Raw genomic sequence first — 12,789 nt, forward strand, 5'->3', positions numbered from 1 at the left:
CTCTATGCGAAGTATGATTTAAGAAAGTGTAAGAGAAATAGTCATATTCAAATTGATATTCCTACTTGAGCACACTGTGGTTCTTGAAAAAAAGTGTGTTCTATAAAGAATGATATTTAAATGTATATAATATATAGAATCCCGAAAAAAAATCCCCAATACTGTATATCTAACTGTTGGATACAGCTGTCAAAAATAATAATTAATAGTAATATAATATAATAATATATTGTCATTCACATTTTTTATTAATTATTATCTTAGACAGCTGTTTCCAACAGTTATCGTTATGTATTGCTTTAGAGATTTTTTTCCGGGGATTTTCTTTCTTAGATTCTATATATAATATATACATATCAATATCATACTATATAGTTACCAATTTTCTGGGATTTATTGAAGGTTATACGTGGGCATAGGTATAGAGTATAACCTAGTACATCAGTCAAATAATATACAAAGAACAACAAATGCGTGTGAAGCTTTTCACTCGACATTTAATTCACAAATTTACGATGCTGATCCACATATTTTCAAATTCATTGACGTCATAAAATCATTCCAGATTAATACATATGTTTTAATAAATAGCATTAATAGCAATAATACTACAAAAATATTACAGAAAAAAAATATGGGTAAGTGGATATCGCTCTTCTGTACAGTAGGTTACAAGTGGGTCATTGTAATGGATGGTGTTAAATTTGAATTCAATGATATAATATCATTGAATAAGAAATACGATTCTGAGCGAAAAAGGTCAGTTAGCCTATGATATTACCAATTATATTTGATGATATTATTGTGAATAAAGTAATTTATATATAACCTATTTACGTGGAACCTTGTTTTAAATTTCAATCCTTAGCTATAAAAATTGAACATTTTATAAATTTTTATCTACAAAATTGAAAATAGTTATTAAATTTGGTCAAATTTTGAACTTTGAATGCTTATAAAAAAAAATTGTGCATATGTATTTTTAATATTTTTCAACTGCTATTGTAACATTATGTCAGGAGCCTTGCATTTAATTTTCACGCATTTTTACACAACAAATACAATTTTATTGATATTTATAGAAAAAAAGAACCAAAAAATTAAAAACTAACAATGTCCGTAAACAACTCAAAAAAAATTAAAGAAAATCGTTACATGAGGCATCAAGTGAATATCAAATATTGTTAAAATATAAATTTCAAACGCTCATAAAAATTTAATTTAACTTACTTCTAGAAATTTTTTTTTTAATAAGAGTAGAAAACTTATAAGGAATCTTGTTTTAAATTTTAAAATCTTAGATTTAAAAAGAACATTTTTTATGAAATCCTAACTAAAAATAATTAGCAAATTTTCGTCATTTTTACGTATTATGTCAATATTTGAAATTTAGATGCTTATAAAAATAAATTGTGACTATGGATTATTAATTTTTTTCAAATGTCATTATAACAATATACTAGGAGCCTTCTATTAAATGTTCAAGCTTTTTGAACCAACAAAAAATATTTTATTGATATTTATAGAAAAAAAAACTAAAAAAATGGAAACTGAAAATGTCCGTAAACAGCTCAAAATAAGTCAAAATATTTGGAAAATGTTATGGAGTATAGAAAATGCTAATATAAACATTCAGTCAACATTTCATGTACCTACGGTCATTTGTTTTAAAGTTGCATCAAAAGCCAAAATCGATTTTCTCAAAAACAGATTTTGCGTAAAATTTCCCATTTTTCCTTAATTTTTCTTTTGTTTTTCAAGTCGCTTTTGAACCCCCTAAGTACCAACTAGATTCACTTTCCTATCAGATGAGATACTGTTGAAGAAAATCTAAACACTTTTACTGTCCTAAAAGGTGATGACAGACACAAAAAAAATATAAATAAAATAAAAAATAAAAATATAAAAAAACACACATCATTGTAAAATAAATACATTGATTGTTCCACTCAGAATCTAAAAACTATTTTAAATTCAAATACTTAAAAAAAAAAACGAAATTTCACCATTAAATTGTATAATCAGTGTTGAGCCGAGATAAATATAATTTTATCTAGATATCTTAAATACTACCTGCATAATAAATTACTTAATTGTCTACCTATAAATTATAATAAATAAAAGCCGTTTAATTAATTTAATTATCTGGATAAATTCATTTAGATAATGGTGATTTTATCTTAGATAACTGTCTAAATTAATAAACTCTATTTATCTAGATGAGATAAAAGATAAAAGAATTCTTTAAATATATTTATCTAGATAAACTCAACACCGTGTATAATAAACGTTTCATTTAAATTTCGACCAATATAAAGCTCTAAGTATATATATTCTTGAACTATACCTGATTATTATTATTGCAATATTATAATTATTACCATAAATATCATGACAAAAGTTATTATCATATCATATATATATTTTTATTATTTTTTATTATATTATATTATAATAGCTGATGCCACGCACTTTGTTGCCCGTAAAAAAATAACATCTCTTAAAAAAATTGTGTTTATTTAACTCTTTTTGGGTGTAAATCGTTGCATTAAGTGCAACTCAGACACCCTGGTAGGCAATCCGACTATGTCGGATCACGGACAATGTGCGACAGCATATCAAGTAAGCAATCCACATGTTGTCTTGAATCACTCTATCAATTAAAAAAAACACATCAAAATACGTTGCGTAGTTTAGAAGATCGAAGCATACAGAGACAGACAGCGGGACTGTACTTTTTTTTATTTGCTGTATTAGACATCGACTTTTTACTTTGGATGATAGTGAAAAATGCTTAAAATATTAGGCGAGTGACTGTATAGATCAAACAGGAAACATTTACGTATTTTAATTATGTGTATATGAAGCACGGGGTATTTAAAACCGACAGTTGTTGGCGACGTAAATTATTGTTGGGGATGCCAAGTATTTTAGGGTGCACTTACACAATATAATATATTAGAATATCACATGGACGGCCAACCCTTAGTCAGTGAATACAATTAATATGAGGGTGCCTACATATTCACAAAGCGGATGGAATATCTTATACAATACCCACATATATATATATATATATATGCATAATCATATTATGTACATAGTACAAAGCAGTGCCGTAACCAGACAAATGTTTTATATACTTAATTTTTTTCTCTAGCCTTTGAAATGTTATGACATCTAATTATATGACAACATTGTTCATAAAATGTATCTACTCTTTTTATGACTATATATTTATGTTAACAACTATGGTACCTACATTTAATGTAACAATTTATTAATATTATTGACAATAACTTTGATGACAACTTTTTAAACTGTTGAGTGCCATCTTAAAGTAACTTATTGTTATTAAGACATATTTTTCAATACAGAATAAAAAACGTTATCAAATTTTATATTTTTGAAATTATTGTTTTATATATTAACATTTCATTGTTCTATTAAACTTTGTTGGTGAGTGCATTGGCATAACTATGAGTAAGTTATTTTTTATGGTGGGGGTGGGGGGGTGGGGGGTGATTTGAGGTAAATCAGGTATAATAGATATATTATGTCCTAAGTAAATAGGTGGGTGGGTGGGTGGTTGGATCGCTCATGAAGCTTGCTCCTGGAGTTTTGTTGACTCAAGCCGCCCCTGATAATTGTAAACCATATAGGTTAATGTATTCATTAATATAAGCATATTAATATATTATCATTACGACAAAATGTGTTGTAAACAAACATTCCATTTTTTGTACGACTATTATTAAAATTTACTAGGTAACAAAAATACAAGACTATATTAGAGCTATTGAAAGCTGGTCGTTTTTTGTGGATTTAGACCTATGAGCGAAAAAAAATATACTTCCAGAAGTCCAATTTAAATTTTGAAAAAATATAAGAATTTCTCCCCTTTATGTCTGTGTTTTGTAGGAAGCGAATTTTTTTTTTAGTAATACTACTAAGTAAAAGTGACTGAAAAAAAAAAATTAATTTGGTACTATACTAATTAAAAAATACTACAAAGTACAAATCAAAAATCCATTTCCTACATAACCTGAGATTAAGGAATTCAAATATGTTTTCAAAATTAAAATAGGACTTTTGGTACTGGGTGAATTTTTCTTCTGCTTTTTGAAAGTTTCGTGGCACATGTGAGTTGAACATTTTTTTATCACAAAATATAGTGACGTGACTACGCATCATACGTTATACTGAGGTCCAAGAGTCTTAGCCGTTGTTTATCTTTAATTACATAAAGCGTTCGGGGAACTCACACACAGTCACATCAGTCGCTGCACACACAGTCACACAGCACTAACGATGGATGTACATTATTTCCTAAATCCGACCACTTCAAAATGGTTCGCTTCGACAGCATTAACTTTTAATTTTTATCAAACATATAATATAATATAAAACAAGCAGACAAAAAAAATTCGAGGGGCACGTGCCCCCAGTGCCCACCCCCTGGCTACGGCACTAGTACAAGGTTTGCTTTCCTATAGATGGTTATAAATATATATATATATTTACTATATAAACAATATATGCATATATGTTTTTGGCGTCCCCTAATCGTGGGAATCGACCAAGCAATCAGTATTTGAGCGTCAACCCCTGAGGGAGTTCAATAACATGTGTCGAAAACTTTCAGAGGTGAGTCACCGGCGGTTACAATATAATTATTCCAACCCTCGTCAGTGTACACAAATGGGAGGGTACCTACATATTCACAAAGGGGATGAAATATCTTATACAGTACCCATATAGATATTAATATATAAAACTGTGACTACGGATTTTTAATATTTTTCAAGTATCATTGTAACAATATATTAAGAGCCTTACATATTCACCAATACATTTTCAAGCTTTTTTACCTAACAAATAACATTTTATTGACAATAAAAAAACTAAAAATTGATAATGTCCGTAAACAGCTCAAAACAAGTCAAAATATTTTGGATATCTTATGGTGTAGCAAATGATAATATTACAAATGTTCAGGGAAAATGTCATGTATCTACTGTCATTAGTTTTAGAGTTATGACAGTAACCAAAATCGATTTTGTCAAAAACTGATTTTGCGTAAGAATTTCCGTTTTCCTTAATTATTATGTTGTTTTTCCGGACGCTTTTGAAAACTATTGAGAATTTTTAATTTTTACCTCCATAATGCACCAAGAAGATTCACTTTCTCATCAAACAAAATACTGTTTAAGAAAATCGAAGCAAAAAAATCAAAAACACACATCATTGTAAAATCAATACATTCATAGCTCCGCTCAGAATATAAAGTCTTAAAATTTGATGGTCTTATTTAAATTATGCTACATACATCAATCATTATTTAAAAACTGGTAAATGAACATCGCTATGCTGTATATTAAGTGACTAGAAAGTCACTGTAATGGATGTGATAAATTTAAATTCAATAATAAAATGTATTCAATTAATAAAATCATTATTGTGTATGAAAAACGATTCTGAGCAAAGACGGTCTGTCATCTTATAATAATACTAAGTTGATTTTATATAACAAAATATATAATATTTAAAACAAAATCAGATATAAATGAATCTGTCTTTTTGATGCAAGATGTATTGAGCAATTTCAAAAAAACTTGAAACAAAATATCAATTTTAATTAAATTACAGTATAATAAATCTCTTGATATGTGATTAATGCTTATGATTAGGGCCCGGAAGTTCATGCACAAAAAACTATCAAAATATGCATGCAAATATGCGCTAAATATGCATTAAAAAAAAAAAAAAAATCAAGTTATTTTCGTTTTTGGTAAAAAAAAATAATTAAAATATGGGAAAAAAACGAGCAAAATGTATTTATTAATTAATATGGTATATTATGTTATATTTACTTTAGGAATTACATTTTACAACCAGTGACTTTGACAGGTTTTCAAATACAAATGAACGGCGATTATCAGCCAACATATTTTTGTAAAGAGAAAAGCTCCGTTCTACATCAACAGAAGAAATTGGAGCATACTTGAAATGTATGAAGATCCTCTGGAAGGCCATCTGTTGTTGTTTCTACTCCTGACATGACTTTTGAAATTGTTGACAGTATATTAAGCCCCTCATTTTTCTCAATAACTTGTTCCAATTTATTGTAAATTATAACGCCTTTTGGAACTTTAATTTCTTTTAATTTTTTATGACATTATCTACAATTTGAATTTGCCGTTTATCGTTTTAATACTATTTAGCTAGAAGTATAACTGGCTTATCGCCGATAAGCTATCGCCAATCATGAATTATCACATGGACTTCCGGGCCCTAGTAATTACGTAATATTAAATTATTTAAGTATTACCTGTATAATTTTAAACAGGTTTTTATACTCAAAGACCGAACTTTCTATAAAATATTAATGAAACAAAAAAAATATTAAAGGTAAAATGCAATAAAATGCAGTAAAATGCATTTTTTTTTAAAATATGCATATTATGTAAAAAACCTCAAAATATGCGAAAATATGCAAACTAAAATTTCATTTTTGAACTCATCAGGTTGTGATTCAAATTTGTAGCTCATCCAGCAACTTTTTGATGCACTCATTAAAAACATGCAAATGCATGAACTTCCGGCCCTACTTATAATATTTGAACAAAATACTAATTAAATGGATACAAAAAAGTGTAAGCATTGGACTATTGAAAATATTGTTATTTAAAAAGCTTTACTGTTAAGATTCCAATACACGTTATAAGATTTGGTACACACATTTGTAATTCAGAGGACACACTAAGGATACTGTTGACATAAGCGATTGATGATTGACTACATTGACGATTGTAATAACATTAATAAATAATAATATACACAAATACTTCAAAAAACAACAATTCAGATGTGCTAGTGGCATAGGGCCAAATAAAATAACAACAAATTGTGATATTTGTATTTTAATTTTGAATCAATATGTATAATAATAATATTATAAAATATGAATAGAATAATATTCATATTAGGTACCTATTATCATTTCGTAACACTCAGTAATAGCATCGGGAAGCAAACAAAATATTTTCTTCGCAAGTATTAGTTTTGACTAAAATTATTAATAATATATGTAATTAACTTTGTACATTTTGAAGAAACCAATATGTTTAAATTTTAATCGGGTTTAAGGGTGATTTTTAAATGTTATGGTTTCGATTCTGAGCGGAGATTGCCTGTCAGCCTACCTATTTCATGTATATTATTTGTATATTATTTGTATATTATTCATGATGATATTATGTATTTTTAATATTTCTATTGAAGTAATAATTTCCTACTTAATAGTTAATAAATTATTAACTTTACTATTAGTATTACGGTACCTATCTAGGTTGATTTCATTTTTGTTAATAACATGGAATTTATTATATTATTAATATTTATAAATATTATAATAGTGTATAGGTATAGCATATATTTTGTACCATAATATTATAATACTATTGTTTTACTTTTGAGTCAATACCACTATTACCGTACAATGGTGTGAATATATTAATTTAATAAATTAGTGGAAAAGTATTAAAACTGAGGTGGTAATTAAAATATAAATATCAAATTTTATAAAATTGTGGAAAATCGACATTGATTTCCTAATACTGGATTCTAAGGAAAATTTTATAGGCAACTTCTTATACATTTGGAAATCAGCCTTGTCGTTGTATCTGTCGTAAATTGTATCAAAACACGCGTATCGTTGGAATAAGAAACAGTAGTTTTTTACAAAACAAACACGCAATTCTGAGGACCCTTAACATGGTTTATCGTTGTACTGAGAATTATATTCACCATTATTCAAAAACCTGAGTACACTGCTATGGTATACATAACTATTGTAGACACATTACACGTCATCCACATATTAATTTAGTGTTGGCCAACGATATTTTTTTAATTATCGATATCGTTTTTATGTTTTCGATATCGTATCAATATAAATGTAGAAAATTAGGTATGTAATAAAATAATTTGGTATTTTTCAGTTGTTTCAGTTTAAGCTTTTGTACTTGAACTTTGCTGAAAATGTGATTTGAGATTAGTCGTATTTTCACTATAACCAAAAGAACATATTTTGCACTTTTTACAAAAAACTTGATTTTTATATACTCCTCTTTTCATTAATTTTAAAACCAAAATGTTATATCACTCCTAGCAGCAATCAACGGTTTCTGAAACAGCCGATGAATTTTCTAAAGACTATTTAAAAGAACAAAAAACCACTTTATAGGTATATATTTTTTGGTGACCCTAAAAACAGTATCAATTCCTCAATGCCGTTTATACATCCATCATCACATATACATCAGCACAGCAAAAGATTATCATCTGATAATATTGAACCACTCATAATCAAAGATATCACGACTGCTACTAGTTCATCAACTCAAAGTAATTCAATTGCTTCACTAAAAAAAAGCATTGTCACAAACAAGGGTGTAATAAGTAAATTTAACAACATCAGAACTACAAAATTTTTACCTTTATGTTATTCAGTATCTAAATCAAGAAATAATTTAATGTCAACTTATAGTTTATCTTAAGTTCCAAATCATTTATTAACATACACAAAGCTATTACTAACCAGTGGTATTCCTTACTTGCCAGATGATAATCAAACATTAACACATTTAACTTTAAAACATCCAGCTAAATGCAATAGGTATTCAATACCCAGTTGGTTAGGTTAGTAAAAGTAAAGTATTATTACCACCAATATGAAAACTAAAGAATTGAAGTTCTATCACGACCAATATGTAAGCTAAAGATCAGCAACGGCAACTGGTGAGACCTATCAACTAAGCAAAAAAACTGCCAGTTCTCTTATGACCTAACCTCATTGGTCATTCCATAAAACAATGTAGGTATAAATATATACTAGGTGATTCTTTTATCATTGAACACTCATAAATTCAAAAATAATAAAGGTTTTAAAAAAAAAATGTCAGTAGCATATAATTATACAAACCTGTAATTAGGGATATAAAAAAAAACAAATATTTAATTTAAAGTATACACTAAATTATACTAAATATTTGATATCAAACTTTGAATTGTGTTCATTTAATCTATCTATTAGATATAGAATATACTCTATTCAGAATAACCTTGCCCACTTTTGCGCTTTCATCTGAGCCGCTGGAAGGGTCTGACCCCCCTGACGAGTTTCAGATGCACTGTGATTGGTCGTCAGTATAGAAATTTATAGACCAGTGACACAGAAAATTTATAGAAATTTCGTCCCTGTTTTAATCCAGGAATTCCAGATAAAGAACCAATAACTGAAAATAATTAAAACACATCAAGTAACGTTAAGGTGATGATTGAACAAGGGTCAAGATTAATAATATTTTAGAGGGAAAATTAATTAATTTTTTGATTGACAGATAAATGCTGATGACATTGTTATTACATTTTCCCAATATCCAATTACAACTTTTAAAGGTAAATAAAGTACAAAATATACATATACGTAAAGTCACAAGTCACTATATTTTGCATTCAAAAAAGTTTAAAAATCCCACGTGTCCATGAAAGTCAAAAAGTGGAATACAAATTCCCCAGAACCAAAAAGCACGATTTTAATTTGAAAACATATTTAAATTCCTTATTCTCTTTCTAGGTTATCTATGTAGGAAATGGTTTTTCGAATTGTTGCATAGTTTAATATTAGTATAGTACCATTAGAATTCTCCAATTTTTTTTTTCAAAATTCACTTTTATTTTAATTTTAAATAAATAAAAATAATACAAATAATTTCCTACAAAACATAGACAAAAAGCAATGTAATTCAAATATAGTATAATAAATTATGTGGTAGCAAGTACTCCTAGGTACCCCTTAGTGACGCCTGTGGATATAACACAAGTGTACATGCCATATGAATCGCCTAAATATTACTCCTTAAACATGATGCGCAACAGCATTGTTTTTATTTAATACATTTTGCATTATTTTGTTGATAGAATCATTCAATTTTTATTTTTATTACTATTGATTATTATTATTATTATTATTATTATTATTAAATTTCAATTCTTCATAGTTGTTTTAATTGGTAATAAAAAATAAATAAAAATTAGCGATTTGTTATGCGTGGTCTGAAGTTCAAAGTTTTACCACATGTGATATGATTTCAAACGTATAATGTTTAATTTATCTTCAAACGATTTGTATTATTTTTAATTCATAAGTTAATGTTTATAAAAACTTTAAACATCCCGGTAATCCTACTCAATAATTAATCAAGTTATCAAGAGCGGAGATTCAGAATTATTTACGGAGGGGGGCACTTAAATTAAAAACATTTGTACGTCCTTGTGGCCTTACATACACAATTAAACATTCTAAATATTAGACTAATTATTTTAATTATTTTAGTTAAAAATACTCAAAAAATTCGTAAATAATTTTAAAAAAATCAAAATTTTAGTGCATAGAAAATGCTAGTATAAATATCCAGTAAAAATTTCATCTATCTACGGTCATTTGCTTTAGAGTTCCGCAAAAAACCAAAATCTAAAATATTCTGTTTTTTTCTTAATTTTTATTTCACTTTTACAGTTATTAGTTTTTGATTAACGACAAAATAAGAAAATCGCTACATGCGAAATCGGGTGAATATCCAATGTTGTGAAAATTTAAATTTCAAACACTCATAAAAATTTAATTTGAGCAACTAGTAGACATTTTTTTTTTTTTTTGATAAAAATAGACAAAATATGAGAAATCTTGTATTAATTTTTCAAATCTTAGAATTGAAAAAAAAAGTTTTTTAATTTTGACCTCCATAATGCACCAACAAGATTCACTTTCTCATCAAACAAAATACTGTTGAAGAAAATCGAAGCAAAAAACATACATCATTGTAAAATCAATAAAGTCTTAACATTTGATGGTCTTATTTAAATTATGCTACATACATCAATTATTATTTAAAAAACTGGTAAATGGCCATCGCTTTGCTGTATATTGGGTGACTAGAAAGTCACTGTAATGGATGTGATAAATTTAAATTCAATAATAAAATGTATTCAATTAATAAAATCATTAGGTATTGTGTATGAAAAACGATTCTGAGCGAAGACGGTCTGTCATCTTATAATAATACTAAGTTGATTTTATATTATTGTAAGGAAATTAATTAATTTTACTATTTGGTATTAGTTCTACAATAAAGTAAGTCTCAAATTAATTTTTGACGGAAAAAAATGCATTTGAAAGTGTCATTGTGTGTATAAAATATAATTATTTATTTAAAAGCTTGAAGCACCCACAAATAATATTTTTAAATTACAACAAAATACCTAGGTAACTAAAATTGTTAGGTAATCTTAGGTTTAGTATGTAGTTTTGTTCAAATTTGAACTTAAAATCACTATAAAAAGAAACTATGTAATGTGTTTAGTGATTTTTTGGTACAGAACGAACTACTTACATGGAACCTGATTCCTTAGCAATAAAAATTGAATATTTTATAATTTTTAACTACAAAGCAAATTGTACATTTTCAATTTGATACATTTTGTCAACATATAAACTTTAAATTCTTATAAAAAAAATCTTGTTCATGTATTTTTAATATTTTTAAATTGATATTGTATAACAATGTGCGAGGTACCTCGCATTAAATTTTCAACCTCTTTGACGCAACAATTACAATGTTATTGACATTTATGGAAAAAAAACTAAAAAAATTGAAAATCGAAAATGTCCGTAAACAGTTTAAAATGAGTCAAAAATTATATAATATTGAATGCTATATAATGAAGAGTTTTATTTCCATTGTGTGAATGCCCAACATAGCTAAATTTATGCAATATGTGGAACAACTTTTAAGAATCGGTTTGCATATATAATTTTAATAATCACAATTATTTTAGTAGCTTTTACACAGTTTAATGAATCATTTAAAATTATTAAGCTTGAGAAATATGATAATAATAATAATAATAATAATAATGATGATAGTATAAAATTACATTTTTTTCATATAAAGTATTCATTAAATATTTTTAATCTGTTCTATACACCTCATATTTATCTAGTTAATGTAGTTCTCCTTAAAATTGTTCTGTATTAAATACTGCCAGGTGGTCAGCTTTGTACTTAATAGACATCATTGTTTTGGTATGTTTAGCATAGATTTCTGTGTTTGGCAGCGACGCATCGGATTATCGGAATGATTATTTTGTTATCATATTGATGACTATCCTGAAAACTTTACGACTAATATGATAAATATTTTAATCACCAACTAAGTAGAAAAGCAAAATACGATGAGTCTAGGTTTGTTTTCATTTTGTCATTGTTTATTTTAACTATACTCAACTATTTTGACATTAGGACAGGTAATACAATTTGTTTATTCTATTATATCATTACTTTTTATAATATTTTTGTGTCACATTATTTGTATACGGCGACATAAGCTCAAAATGTACATTAGGTATCGGATTATCCTTTTTACCACGGACTACTACTAGAATCACTAGAATATCTCATATTCTCGTCGTTAATGCACTTTGTACGTCATAAATCATGATCTTCTCCGTCGACATAGTGCGCCATGAGTTGAATCACATAATATGTAACTCATGGTCGTCCAACTTTCTACAATTTCACAAGTGAGATAATATTTTTTCATGCGTATCGGCAGTATTTGATGATTGCTCGCTTAAATCATCAAACAATCTGCTGTTACACCCAGACCAATTTCAATAATAATAATAAAATTGTCGATTGATCTTTCCAGGTGACAGATTCTGATG

This window comes from Metopolophium dirhodum, chromosome 1 (genome assembly GCF_019925205.1).
Source record: "Metopolophium dirhodum isolate CAU chromosome 1, ASM1992520v1, whole genome shotgun sequence".
Lineage (NCBI taxonomy): Eukaryota > Metazoa > Arthropoda > Insecta > Hemiptera > Aphididae > Metopolophium > Metopolophium dirhodum.